The sequence below is a fragment of the Lactuca virosa genome, chromosome 3 (assembly GCF_052849685.1).
Source record: "Lactuca virosa cultivar CGN04683 chromosome 3, Lactuca_virosa_CGN04683_v6, whole genome shotgun sequence".
In the NCBI taxonomy this organism is placed as follows: domain Eukaryota; kingdom Viridiplantae; phylum Streptophyta; class Magnoliopsida; order Asterales; family Asteraceae; genus Lactuca; species Lactuca virosa.
In genome coordinates this window covers 215,974,556-215,989,993 of record NC_136428.1, presented here as the reverse complement: position 1 = coordinate 215,989,993, position 15,438 = coordinate 215,974,556, and the positions used below count along the sequence as shown (strand labels likewise).

General features: G+C 38.1%; 1 non-coding gene across 1 annotated transcript; it reads left to right on the top strand.

Moving 5' to 3' along the window:
• Positions 1-14,245: 14,245 nt before the first annotated feature.
• LOC145168100 (small nucleolar RNA R71) lies at positions 14,246-14,352 on the top strand. The gene has a single exon (XR_013741688.1). It is a non-coding gene; the product is annotated as a small nucleolar RNA R71 (small nucleolar RNA).
• The last annotated feature ends 1,086 nt before the right edge of the window (positions 14,353-15,438 follow it).

Genomic DNA, 15,438 nt, shown 5'->3' with positions numbered 1-15,438 from the left:
TGCGTTAACTTTAGTACGATTACACGTATCTGGGTTAGCAGACACGAGGTGATAAAATATAATAAAATATTTTCCTAGTTACATACGAGTTCACATTTAAACCTTAAATTAACTCATTAGGGATTAAAGGCAAAAAGACTCCCCGAGGTGTATTGTACATTTAATACTACCTGGAGTCTGTATTTTATTACTTTATAGCCAGCAGTGTCACTGCCGAGGTAAAACATTATTTTCCCTACTACATTTACTCTGTGATCTTCTCACATATTCATTAATGTATAAACTATACTTAGTTAAAGATAGTCTCACTTGGGAAAATACACACTAATACAAGAAACAAACTTACATAACATTTGATGCCTTGGTAGAAGGCTACGTTTAGTAGAAAGGTCCATAATGCTAACCTTATGATTCCTTAATGTATACATCAAAGGATACATATATATCAATAGGATCCGACAAGTAATAGGATGTGTGCTCTCCGTTTCATTTCCTGCTCCTTGTTTGGTTGTGGGCTTGGAGCAGACTCACCCAGCCTATTATCTATTCGATTCTAGATATATATGTCCAGTATACATTGAGTCATCATAAGGGTACCAGGTATGGGTCAAGTCATAGGACACAGAGTCAACGCACAGTTTTCTAGTACAGAACATACTTTCCAAATCAGAACTTTGGGTATACAAAACTAGAAACTTACTAGTTAAGGTTTTAATCCATTTTATTAAACTAGTATAAACTTAAAGGACCTTAGGTGATTAACTCTATAATACTTTAGTTTATACATCATGGTTATATATCATTGATACCCAATAGGTAGTTGGATGTGTGCTTTCCGCCTTACTTCCTGTTCCTTGTTTGGTTGTGGGCTTAGGGCAGATTCACCCAATTAACTCTCTATCTGATATTAGATCATATATAGTCAGTATAAACTAAGTGATTATAGGAGTAATCACTGTGGTCACCATTTTATTATAAGGAATAAGGGTTTTCTTAAAGAATATTTTCATTAAATATAAAGGAACTATTACAATTAACTCCATGAGTAACAAGTGAATATACCAGGGTTATATAGCACAATGATCAAACAAACAATGGGATGTGTGCTTTCCGCCTTAGAGCAGATGCGCTCAATCGATTGTTTGTTTACTCTGAGTTGTATATCACTTGTATCCATTTAGTACTCATAGAAAGGATTGTAGAATCATTTTTACGTATCTTTCATCAAAGTAGAAAATATAGGATTTTTTAAGAGGAACAGGCGGACTTTTCTAAAACAGAACTTACAACTACATTTTCAACTACATTTTTAACTACATTTTCAACTACATTTTCAACAGCAGTTTACCACAACATTTTACAACTTACTTACATCACTAAAATCTTATGAACTCACCAGCTTAATTGCTGATCAACTCTTTCAAATAACTTGTATTCTCAGGAGCCTAGTAGACAGGTACTCGTGCTGGGAATTTAGAAGATGGAGCAGTATAGCTTCAAGTCTTGTTTGTTATTTGCATATGTATTCTATGTTTTGTGAACACACATTGTAAACACTTTCTTTCTAATAAAATGGTTGCTTATTACTTTGATTACTATGATGCATGTCTTGTGATACTAAACATGACGTCCTCCACCCCAGGACGTTTCCGCCGTTCTGGTTTTGGGGTGTGAGATTTATCCAAGATCTAACTTCATCGTCATGTTGAATTTTGAGAATCTTCAATAATTTTGGGTTTGGAATTTGATTCAATAACATAATTTGATGATTTTTGATTTGGAACCCAAATATTCTTCAATGATTTCATCATCAAAATGAAATTTGAAGAATTTTGCTTAGAAACCCAAATTTTATTCTTTTTGATCTTCTTCTTCATCATCTTCTTCATCTTTTTGGATCTTGAAGATCTGAATCAAAAAACAACATCATTCTTCAGAACTTCAACCTTGCAACTTTGAATCAAATCTTTTGGAGTTTGATACATTTGAACATCTTGGATTGAAGGCTTTCTATATGACACCATTCCTTCAAATCAATCACAAGAATATAAACAATCATCATTTTGAACTCCAATTGAACAAAAAACTTTCACAACTTCAAGAGAGTTGCATTGAATTCCCTTGTATTGAACATCATGAACATCTGGGTGAAGTGCAAGCACATTGACACCATATCTACATTCATCAAGACGAATTCCTTTAATGATTTCATCTTCTTTCTTCTTCTTTCTTTTCTCATGGTAAGTTATAACCAAAAGATTAAGTAACACTTTACAAATTATCATGATCAATAGGGTAACCAAACATATTTCCACTTTCATCTCTTTTTCCACAAGAAATGAGTGAATTTTGTTTAAAATACTCGGTTGTAAAGTTCTTGATAAGTCCTTCAAAACTATATGGATATAGATCATCTCCAAGAAATACAAACCATCTTTCACAATATTCTTTTTCCATTTCGAGTCAAAAACGAAAAAGATCACAAGATCTTGAATTTTTCTAGAGAGAGAAAGTGAATTTAAATGAAATCTCTAGAGAGAGGAAGTGATTTCGAATTAATTTCTAGAGAGAGAAAGAAAAATTGATCAAAATTCTAGAGAGAGAAAGCAGAATTCACATGAATTATAGAGAGGGAAAATCGATTTTGAATCAAGATCAAAGAATTAATTCGATTTCTAGAAACAAATACTCTCTCAATGAAAGAAGACTTACAACATGAATTTTGAATTATGATTCACCAAATCAAAAATATCATCATGGATCAATTTCTTTAAAACTTCAAACACCCGCTCTAATACCAATTAATGTGAGTTAGCGATTGATTAAGAACACAATTAAGACAATAAAATATGTAAATGGAAACACGGTCTAAATAAGATATGTTTAGCTCAATATCGTCTGAAGCATGGTTGTAGTACTAGCTACTTGGTACCTGTTCGGCCGACTACCAAGTAGCGAGTACTCGGGAGTACTCGGATTCGAAAATTCATGTAGAAATATTTTTATGAAAATTATATATGTCAAAATCATAAGGTAAAACCATAAGTTATTTGAAATATATAACAAAATTAGATACATGTGAATACACAAAAACTGAAAAACACACAATGGTCTCACTTCGTGAATAATTACTCAAAATATTTTGATATATATGTGTATTAATAATCACATGTGTGTATTTTAAATAATAAATCATTAAGTATAGTATACATATTAATCACCAATTTTGCTGAGTTTTACAACACTGCTCGCTTTAGTAAGAGGCCGATCGGGGAGTACTCGGATTCTGTAACTTGCCTCGGTAAAGGGTTGTGAGTATGAAGTACTCGAACGAGTAATTGGCCAGCTCGACAAGTTTACAACACTGGTCAGAAGAGTACAAGAGTTTTTGAGAGTACAAATGACAATTGCTCTCTCTAAGTTTGATCATTATTCTACTCTATGTACCTACCCAATTTATAGGGTACAACAAACGCATAAAAACTAACAAGGACTAAGCATTACAGTATCGAAACTAACATGGGTTATTAATAGATAGAGTGTCGAAACAATACTTACTTTCGACAATTTACAGACATAAAATACATTTGATTGCTCACTATAGACATTCGACCCCTATAGTAGCCTCAGGACAAAACAGTCACGGAGACTGTCTGTCGCCAGGTCGTGGGAACTGTTATGGTCATCTTAATGAATTAAGCTCTTAATCACTAATGCCACCCATCCATACATTCCAGATGGTTTTCTACACATAATGGATTATAAAAATCGGTGCATTATGGACATGCATGTCAAATGTATCTACATCTCTAGGTCAAAAACATGGAAGAAATGAACTTACACTTGTGCATGAAACCAAAAACATCAAACTCTAGATATTGAACATATAACCCCAAAGGGACCTCAAGGATCCATAAAGTAGCTAGCTTTATGGAACCCACTCATCCAAACCAACAAGAACATGAAGAACAAGCCTCTAATCCTAGATCTAAAAGCTTTGACCACAAAAGATAGGAACTTGAGGACTTACAAAGGTTGAAAAGATAACAATGGAGGCTAGGGTTTGTTGGATCAATGCTCAAGAGCACGTTCTTCGTCTTCTTCAAGATCACAAAAAACACCAAAAAGCTTCAAAATGACAACCATGGAGGCTAGGGTTTCGTTGAGGGTGAAAAGGAGGCGATGGAGGATGAGGGTGTGCAAAAGCTAGCCCTCACTTTCCTTTAATTGGAGCACAAACCCCGAAATTAGGGTTTAACATAAAATGGCTGCCACGTCATGGCCAATATAATGTCATGTCGTTGCACACACTTAAGTTGTGGGATTCTGCTGGGACTGCCACGTCGTGGTGCTACCATCACCACGTCCTGGCCATCCAAAAATCCATAATTTTTGAAATTGAAAGCCATAAGAGAAAAAGAAGTTTATACCTGGAACTTGGTGTTACAATTCTCCCTCACTTGAACTAGATTTCATCCTTGAAATCCGCAGCTGTAAATAGATCTGGGTAGTGCTCTCGTATCTCCGCCTCTAGCTCCCAAGTCCATTTTGAGCCCTTCCGGTTCTTCCATTTCACATTGACTAAGTGTGCCCCTTGTTGCACAAGGTCATCGTTTTTCTATCCAAAATCGCTACCAGCCTCTGCACATAATTTAGACGCTCATCGAACTGAATGTCGTCTAACGGGACCACTGTTGTGTCATCCACCAAGCACTTCTGAAGCTAGGAAACATGGAAGGTCCTATGAATCTGGCTCAACTCCTCAAGCAGATCCAATATGTAGGCCACCTTTCCCACCCTGGCCACAACTCGAAAGGGTATGATGAATCGGATGCCCAACTTGCCCCGTTTCCTGAAGCTAATAACACCCTTCCAGGGTGATACCTTCAATAAAACCACATCTCCAACCAGAAATTCCAACTCGGACCATTACCTATAAGCATAACTCTTATGTCGACTCTATGTTGTCTGTAACCTCTATATGATCTGCTGAATAAGCTTTGTCGTCTGGAGTACCAACTCGGTCCTCCTCATGAACCTATGGCCGAACTCTCCCCAACAAACTGGAGTTCCAAACTTCCTCTCGTATATAATCTCATATGGAGGTGCACTGATGTTGTAATGATAGTTGTTGTTGTACAAAAACTCAGCTAAAGGGAGGTAGGAGTCCCAGCTCCCACCAAAATCAATGACGCGAGCCCTCAACATGTAATCGAGCGTCTGGATAGTCCGCTCACTCTGCCCATCTGTCTGTGGGTGATAAGCAGTGATGAAATGCAATCTAGTACCTAAACTCATCATAAAACCTCTGCCAAAACCGGGAAGTGAATCAGACATATCAATCATATACAATAGAAATCGGCACACCGTGGCGAGCAATGATCTCATGCACATAAATATCGGCTAATTTCTCAGCCAAAGAACTCTCCCAAATAGCAAGGAAATGGGCACTCTTGGTCAGACAATCAACAATCGCCCAAATGGCATCAAATCCCTTGGTCTACCTTGAAAACTTTGTGATTAAATCCATGGTGATTTGTTCCCAATTCCACATGGGAATCTTCAAACATTGTAACTTGTCGTGTGGTCTTTGGTGCTCGGCGTTGACCATCTGACAGGTCAAACATCTCTCCACAAACCAGGCTATCTCTCTTCATGCAAGTCTACAATAACTAAGTCTCAAGTCTTGATAAATCTTCGTGGCCCCCGGATGAATCGAGAACTAGGACTTATGTGCCTCCTCTAGCGATGTTTGTAGGACCCCACTATAAATTGGAACCCAAATTCATTCACACTGGGTCAATAACCCCCAACTATCGTTGATGAATTTACCAATTTGGACCCTGATCTTCTCTTTCTTTCAGTTCTCCTTTTTGATTCCTTCGTTCGGAACCTCCCTGATTAAATCCAAAAGAGATGAAATGATGGTCATCCTCAAACATAATCCTCTAATAGGGCCACTAGTCGTCTTGCAGCTCAAGGCATCAACGACCACGTTGGCCTTCCCCGGATGGTCAAGATATCGCAATCATAATCCTTGACCATGTCAAGCCATCTGCATTGCCTCATATTCAGATTCAGCTGATCCATAAGATACCTCAGGCTTTTATGAGCTGTATAGATGGTACAATGAACCCATAAAGATAATGTTGGCAAATTGAGGGCAAAACCCAATGCCCCCAACGTCAATTCATGTGTCGGGACCTAACCTTATGAGGCTTCAGCTACTTGGAAGCTTACACAATGACTCTACCACGCTGCATAAGAACCGCCCCCAAACCTATGATCGAAGTGTCACAATATACTACAAAATCCTCAACACCCTCTGGAAGGGTCAATACAGGAGCCTTACATAACCTCTGCCTCAAGGTCTCAAAAGCAGTCCGCTGCTCTATCCCTTAATGGAAATCCACACACTTCTTCGTCAAACGAGTAGGAGGAAAGACAATCTTGGAGAAATCCTAGATAAACCTCTGATATTCACCTGACAACCCAAGAAAACTATGGATTTTAGATGGAGATTTCGGGACCTCCCACTGTATAACTACCTCAATTGGTGTGTGTTAAACGAACTAAGTTTTATCCTACTTTTTAATTATGAGTTAGACACACAAATGTAGTGGGCCTATCAATTGTGGTATAGTTAAATAAGTAGGGTATCGAACTCAGGGAACGGAAATTAAACTAATTACTAATATTATCTAAGAACAAGTAATAGAAAGTAGGGATTTCTCTAGTTTTACAAGACTAGAAACTTAAATATTTAGCTAAGACTTAAACTAAATAACTAAAGCTAAAGCAACAAAAATTACTAAATTAAATAATTAAGGAGACTTCTATTTAGGTTCAAATCATTTGTTCCTATGGTTGATTTTATGGTAAATGCTTCGGATTATGTTTAATTGGCTACCGATTAAGATGATTAGGTTCACGTTCGCTATTGCTAATCCTTAGAAAACAGATTAATTCAAACAATGGTCAGTTGTCTAGATTAATGAATTTCCTAGTTTATTAATTCGGTTTAAGTAAGACTTGTAGTGGTTAATTAAATTGGTCGTTCAATTAACTTATTGATGATGGTTCGTCATACAAGCACACACATTAACTTACCTATCTTCTAGTTAACCCTAGTTTCACGTTTATTATTCCTAGGCATATAACTAAGTTTTCACATAAATCATATGAGATTAGTAACTAAGAGATGTTCATACAACTTAATTACTGATTTATTAACATGAAAAATAGTTGTTATTAACACATGATGTTTTTTAACAAGCTTAACAAAACATAATCACCAAATTAAATTAATCCTAACCATAAAATCAAGTCATATTCACAAAATCATCTACCCTAAACAGAAGATAAAGGTCTTAGTTCATAATTGCAGTAAAAATAAACTCAAACACGAATTCAATTAGTTCAAACATGACTCAATCAAAAGATTAACTAAGAATGAACTACAAATTTCCTTAATCCTCCTCAAAATCGAACGTAGGGTCGATTCTTCACTTCCCACAGCTCCCACCATGTTCTCGATCGCAGCTTAGCCTCCTAGGGTTCTTCCGAAGTCTTCTGCCTCGCTCTTAAAGTCCCTATATATAGTTTTCTGGAAACAGAGTTGACTCGTCGAGTGAAGGGACCGACTTGCCGAGTCCATCATTAAAAATCTGTGTACGACAAGGACTTCTATAGCTTCGCGAACCTTCGATCCGACTCGCCGAGTCAGGTGTTGACTCGCCGAGTTCTTCTTGTTTTCGACATTTTTCTTCTTTATTTCAACTCCCGAACTTCTGATTGCATCTCCTGCATCCTTTTGCTCCCAAGCACATCTTTTGGACTGAAAATATTATTTAAACACAATTAAGTACCTTTTGTCTATAAATTGCAAATAATTAGCCAATAAATAATAAAAATCTATACTAAATATATAGCTAAATATGCACATATCAAAATACCCCACACCTGACTTTTGTTTGCCCCCAAGCAAAACTGAATTTTAGCACACTAATATTACATAAGACAATCCCAATCAAACCCAGCCATTATGTCAAGACCGCAACGCATGCATTTGTGTCTAGAATTTTTCCTAAGGACCCCCCTAATTCTAAATACTAACAATCCTCATAAACACTCGCCCACTTCTTTTGAACAATGCTCATTTTATGCATCCCTCCGAATCCATCCGCAGAAAACTTCTTAACCTCAAGGTATTTTTGGTTGAGCAACCCAAGCATACATAATCTAGACAATTATAACTTTTTGATACCACTATAGAGCTTATTTGGAATTCTTCACTTCTTTGATATTTGATCTTTTTAATTTCTTGAATTCACCACCTTCTTTGATTTGATTTTTGGTATCTTCAACTTTTGAACTTTCGAAATTTTGATCTGTTGATCTTCACTTTGATTGCTCCAAAATTCTTACAACTTTTACTTGTAATTCTCTTTTTTTTAACATGTATCTCACTGTTTTCTTTTCACTCAAATCCTACATGCTTAAGCAGGGGTGCTCAACTTCAACCTTTATTGATTAAAGATAAAAAATTTCCTGGATACATTTCTGGACACGATGCTAAACATATTGCATCCCTCAAACTAACCGAGGTTGTGTTTTTGTCCCATGATTTCACTAGAATAAAGGAGGCCACAAATGCACTAGAACGTATATTGGCTCAACTAAATATTTGGGTCTTCATGCAATCATCAAATATAACACTAGCATGGAATCCTAATTGTTTTGACCAAAATTTTCTAAATTAAGTCTAGCAATTTATGCTGCAAAAATTCCAAAATTATACCTAAATTAGGATTCTAATGTAACTAATATAATCAACCCCCTACCCCACACTTAATTTATGCAATGTCCCCATTGCATGTTATAACAATTAAAGAACATAAAAGTAAAGAGAGAATTCGAACAAACTCCCCTGGATAGTAGTGGTGAGGGTGATCTTTCTTTTTTTGAACTCCATCTTCAGCTGACTTTGGCGTGGGAACAGCTCATCCATGCCTTGGGTGTCAAAATCTCGTGTGGTGCACCTCCAAAGATGCAGGACAAACTCTAGGAAAACGTCTGGAATTAATCATCAAAAATGCAGTCAAGTGTCGTGTAAAATATCATCAAATAAGCAGCTTTAGAGGTAGAATGAAAAGCAACTCGTCGAGTTAGTAAGGCGACTCGTCGAGTTGTGTCGCGAAAATGGCAGAATTCATTAAATTTCCCTATGACTCGTCGACTTCAGGATGTGCAGTCGGCGAGTTCCATGTTGTATGATAAAAATTTGTATTATACTTCAAATCCGGTTTGGTATGCTGAAGTAGCATCAAAAAGACACTCATGCTCTTTTCTTCTTTAGTATTCACACACTCTTTAACCCTCTCTAGAACCGGATTCGATACTTGGACTCAAAACTTCACTCTCTCTTGCCTAGACTTGACTCTTTCCATTTTTCTTTCACTCTCTAGACCCCTTGCACGCATACCCTAATTCAAATTTTGAAAAGAACCAACAGCAAACATAAAATAAAACAAACCAAATCCTACTTAGAAGTTCAAACAAAACAAATAAAAACAAGCAAACAAATAAAAATTGTTTTAACACAACCAAACAAATAAAAAGGATAGAACTTCAATCTTCATCTTCTTCCTCTTCATCATCTTCTCTTGCTCCACTCCCACCGGCTTCACTCCTTCGTGCATTTATCCGTTCTTCCCAAGTAGGCACATAAGGAAATTGTCCCCCATCTACATGTTGGATGTTGAAGTGATTAAACATTTGGATAAATGACCGGTTGGTGAAATTTAAGCTACTTCCCAAATCATCTTGGTATCTCCTTCCCTCCACATTAAACCATTCCTCGGGTATCTCATCTTCAACCGGAATCACCGGTGGGTCTTCACGTGCTCGATCATGTATCGGCCTTACCCTCCTTCCCGGCTCCTCGGGACCTATCACCGCATCATCATGAGGAATTGAATAGTGGCCCCGTCCATAATCTTCAATAATTCTTGATCTTCTAAAAAGAATGACATTAAAAGTAGGGGTCGGGACCATTGTCATCAAGTTTCATGCTCCTCTCTCCATAAACACATATGATTTTGCTAGGCAGGTCACAAACATCCCGCCATTGATCTTTGAAGTTTTTCGATCCTTGACCGCCCCCTCACCTAAATAAGATGCTATGCAGTACGGAAGATTGCAGAAAGTGTTTAGAGTAATAATACTCCATAAATAGAAAACATCAAGGTTAGGAACCTTGTCGTCGTCTTTTCGCATGTTGATTGTATTAGCAATGAGGTGGTCAATCAACCGATGGGTCGGTGATCTAATACTCCCCTCTTGAGCGGACTTGGGGGTATAAACCTTATTGGCAATAGTGTTCCACCAAGTGGAACTCACAACACCCTCCGGGAATTCCTTGTGACAATGCTCCAGAAAGGTGCCAAAAGCTTCAGTGCTGACCAATTGTTGGTCATATATACCCAATCTGCAAGCAAGTTCCACCATACTACATTGGCGGAATTCACCACCAAGGCAAAAGGTAATGATTCCCAGGTTGTAATAATCGTTTCCTTCGCGAAAGTTGATGGTTGAGAAAAACTCCCAACACAACTCCTTCAACACCGGTTCTTGCATACGGAATAGCCGGCTCCATCCATCACAAGTGATGGATACCCCTTCATGCATAAATGCTTTGACAAGAAATGGGGCCAAATCCTCCTCATATCGGACTCTCCACAGCCATTCCCAATTTATTGCATTTGGTACATAAATTTCTTTCTTTTTAACTTCAACCAACTTCTTCTTCCATCGTTTCATCGTTGATTTCGAATCAATTCTTGGAAAGTTTAACCAAGGATGATCCCCTCGGTTACCCCTAGAGCTTTGTCCACCTCTTGAAGACATTTTCTGCAAAATGACACAATCCATGCAAACACAGAGAACACATAACATTAAAAACAAAAATAAGGACTGCCTTCAGGGACCGACTCGGCGAGTCCACGAACAGACTCGGCGAGTCATATGAACTGCTCGAGTCGCATGTCTGATTTCTACCAACTCATCCAACAAAACTCAAAATTGTTTCCAGGGGTTTGTCTAGGAATGTATATTAAGTATCGATTCACAATAAATTTCACCTATAACATTCTATTTAGAGAAAATTTTGAAACCCTAGAAACCTAATCAAGTCAAAACCGAGTTTGCAACAAAATGGGACCATTATTCTGCAAAAATTAGAGCTTTAACAAGATTATAAACAACAAATGTTACCTTGTGGGGAGAAAGTAGAAGAAATCAAAGAAAAATGAAGATGGTTGCTTGAGAGAATCTTGGCACGTCGAGTGGGTGTCGGCTGGTGTGAATGAATGCGTTTTCTCAATTAGGGTAAAAAACCTAATTTTACAGACACGTAAAAAAAAAAAAATTTTCTGTTTATTTAGTCGACTCATCGAGTCAGCATACGGACTCGCCGAGTCAGGTCTCGATAAAACTTCCTTGATTCGTGTGGACTCGTCGAGTCAATAAAAATCATTATTTCTAAAAAATTTACCATACCCCACACTCAGACCTTGCTTGTCCTCAAGCAATCATTTATAGATGAAGATTTGAAAAAAAAAATCCTAAGAAAACCACACAAAACAAAAACGAAAAAGAAAAGAAAATCAAACTCTATTGACGGGTTGCCTCCCGTTAAGCGCTGCTTTTTTGAGGAGTCTTTAGCTGGACTCCATCCCGCTTTACGTTGCTGCTTCTTCCTCCATTAGGATCTCCCTTTTCAGTTTTTGCACTTTGTATTTTGTCTTGTAAAGATAGATTCTTCTCTTATATGCTATATTCAATTCTTCCATTCTCTTTCTTGCAGCAATTTCTTCAGCTTTACGCTTTATCCCTTTACTATGCCTCTTCTTTTTCACTTCTTCTTTTTCACGCCCCATCGTTTCCCTTCCTTCTTTATCTTCCTCGATTGCCTTTTCGGTCATTAACTCATCATCACTTGAAGGCACAAATTCTTCCTCACTTTCATCACATATTAATGAATCCGGTGTTTTGAAAGTGAAAACTTCAAACGTAGTAGAGACAAGGGCACGAGGCTTGGTTCCTTTGCTTTTGGTTGACATCGCTATATGTGATTCAATGAAAGAGTTATGGTTACTATTATTCCAAGTTTTAGTATCCCCTTTATCTTCTAAACTTTCTTTATCCTCTTCTTGGGCAGCCTCATCAATTAGCACAATTGTTTCAAGACAAGCCAAATATGCATTCTCAAAGTTGATGAAATCTTTAACAGCTTTGCTTTCCTCAAGAATATTCTCCACGTAATCAGGCAAAACATGCACATCTGGGTCATAAAGGGTACTAATGGTTTGCAGACTAAAATCTTCAACAAATCTGGATTTTTCGTATGTACTCATCGAGTCAGAAGGTACGTCTCGACGAGTCAGTGAGCTTCCAATACTTTTAAGGCTTTCTTGATAATCAGCTTCCTCGATCAGCCTCTCTATCTCCTCCAGATCTCCTTTGGCATCAGAATTTTCTTCCAAAGATAATAAGAATTGACGTGGATTGATTTCATGCAAGCACGAAAGCTCTTTTTCTAACAATTCATCCTCCAAATCTGTTGAGGAAACTTTATCTTCTCTTGACTCTATGTGCTTTTGCTCTTGCTCAGCTTTAAAAATCACCGAATCATCCCCCACCCTTAGTTTTAGCGTAGATTCGCACACATCAACTATGGCACAAGCGGTATTCAAGAAAGGCCTCCCAAGAATGATTGGAACTTTAAGGTCTTCCTCCATGTCTAGCACTACGAAACCAGCAGGGAACACAAATTTATCAACTTTGATGAGAAGATCTTCGCACACTCCTCTTGGATGTATTATTGATTTATCGGCTAGATGGATTGTCATACGGATAGGTTTTGGGTCCGGCAAGTTTAGCTTTTCGAAGAAAGAGTATGGCATAAGATTTATACTTGCCCCGAATCAGTCAATGCACGAGTGGCAATTATATTTCCAAATTGACAAGGTATCGTGATGCTTCCCGGATCTCCCCTCTTCTCTGGCAGCTCATTCAATACTATTTTAGCCACTTCTGCCATATCTTTTTAGATGTAAAGAGATTCTTCAACATGCTTGCATATTTCGGTGTTTGAAGTATCGTTTCAATAAACGGAATATTCACTTGAAGGGCCTTTATATGCTCCATAAACCTCCTATATTCTTGAATCTGCTCATTAGGTATGGCTCGGCTCGGAAAAGGTAAAGGGGCCCGGTAAGGTTTCAAAAGAAAGCTGCTTGTGTCATCAGGTCTTGGACTCGTCGAGTCCTTGTTGGCGACTCGGCGAGTCGAGTCGGGTTTACTCGATTCCCAGCTATTTACCTCTTCTGTTTGCACCTGGTTGGGATTCTTCTGGACAGGGGTCAGAGGAGTGAAAATTGTTTCAGAATCTGTGGTTATTGCCTTCGCATGCGCCATTATGGGATTCTGTTCGGTATTGCTAGGAAGTTCACCGGTTGCTCTTTGGTTGATTTGTTGTGCAAGCTGGCCTAGCTATTTTTCAATGTTATGAATAGATGCTTGCTGATTCCTGAGCATATTTTGTTGATCCATCATCATAGATTGGTGCTCTCTAATCATATTTCGTTGCTCCTTCATTTCAGCGTCGGTATCATTATGCCTTTTCTCGGAGGCGGCTACAAATCTTGTGAACATATCCTCCAAATCAGATTTCTTCTCCAGCACCGTTTCCTCTTTTTGATAAAAGCCCCTTTCTTTTTGCTTATACTTCTCCTCCTTTGCCTTTTTGTACTCATCATAAGGTAGCCATTCTTTCTTGGGTTTTCGCCAATTGTCATCATACCTATCACCACTTGAATAGCACACTTGCACCTTCCGGTTCCCGTTCTCGTCAAGATCACAATCTTTAGTGAGGTGAGGTCCTCTACAGTTTTCACAACCCACCCTAATGGCATGGATGGATTGGTCCATCTTAGTCATTCTTCGATCCAAATTCTCTAACTTAGCCATCATTGCTGCCATGCTATCATTAACTGAGTTCACCACCCCTCGACTTAGTTCATTCCTTGGGTTATGATATTCTCTAGAGTGTTTAGAGAATTCTTCAATTAGCTCTTTTATTATCGGGGGTGCTTTCTTTGTGAGAGGTCCTTGCGAATCAAGGAGCTGCCTAGTTGTTACATTTACTCCATCATAGAAAATGGAGACTTCTTGTTGACTATTCAAATCATGATGTGGGCAGTTCCTTAGTAGGCCCTTGTATCTCTCTCATCCCTCGTAAAGTGACTCTCCAGCTTGTTGCTCAAAATTGGCTATGGATTTCTTCAACTTGGCTATTTTTGAGGGAGGGCAAAATTGGTCTATAAATTTAGTTTTCATTTTGGCCCAAGTAGTGATGGATCCGGGAAGGAGTGATTTCAGCCAATCTTTTGCGGCTCCCTTGAATGTGGCAGGTAGCATACGAAGCAAGACAGTGTCGTGAGCCACATTATGGACATTGAAGTAGTCGGCTATATCATTGACCTCGTCAAGATGCTTGTATGCATCTTCATGATCCTTCCCGTAGAATGGGATCTCCTTAAGTTGAGCAAGTATGTGGCCTTTAAGTTCAAAGGTGGCAGTCGCAGGAATTGCGGGTTGTACAAGTCCTGGGCCGGTATCATCATGTATCCTTTTCTTCCATTCTCCCATGGGAACTTCATCGATGTTTGTCATGGTGTTGTCGAATTCTCCTTCTAGGTCGCTTCCTTCTTCGTATTCGGATTCGTGCTCGTACTGAAATTTAGGTTCTTTGTAGAGTGTATCGTCTCCAAGATTCCCAAGGTTGCTTCCTTCGCTCTTTTGACTGCTAGACTCACCTTCTTTCTTGTTTGTCTTCCTCCCAAAGACTGATTTAAGGTCCTTGAAGGGTGACTTCTTTGGCGGGTTATTGTCTTCAAGTACTTTATCCTTGTTTTTTCTGAGAGCGGATTCCGCTTCTTCAAATGGAGGAACCAAAGGTGTGTTGGATCCTCGGGTCATGTAATACCTGCAACCAAAGCAAGAAACACGCGTAAAAAGAACAAAAAAATAAAATAAAAACGAAACTAGAAATCAGCTATGGACTCGCTGAGTAGCTTCGAATACACTCGGCGAGTTCAAGGCTAAAACAGAAAAAAAATTAACTGAAATTCTAAAAACAGAAAAATATTAAAACTTTGCCTAATAACTGAATTACTTAAGAAATAACTTTGTGCAAGATAAATCTCACACAAAGGATCGATAAAACTAAAAATTAGTGTTAATTTTTTGAACCGCTCCCCGGCAACGGTGCCAAAAACTTGGTGTGTGTGAAATGAACTAAGTTCTATCCTACTTTTTAATTATGAATTAGACACACAAAGGCAGTGGACCTATCAATTGTGGTATAGTTAAATA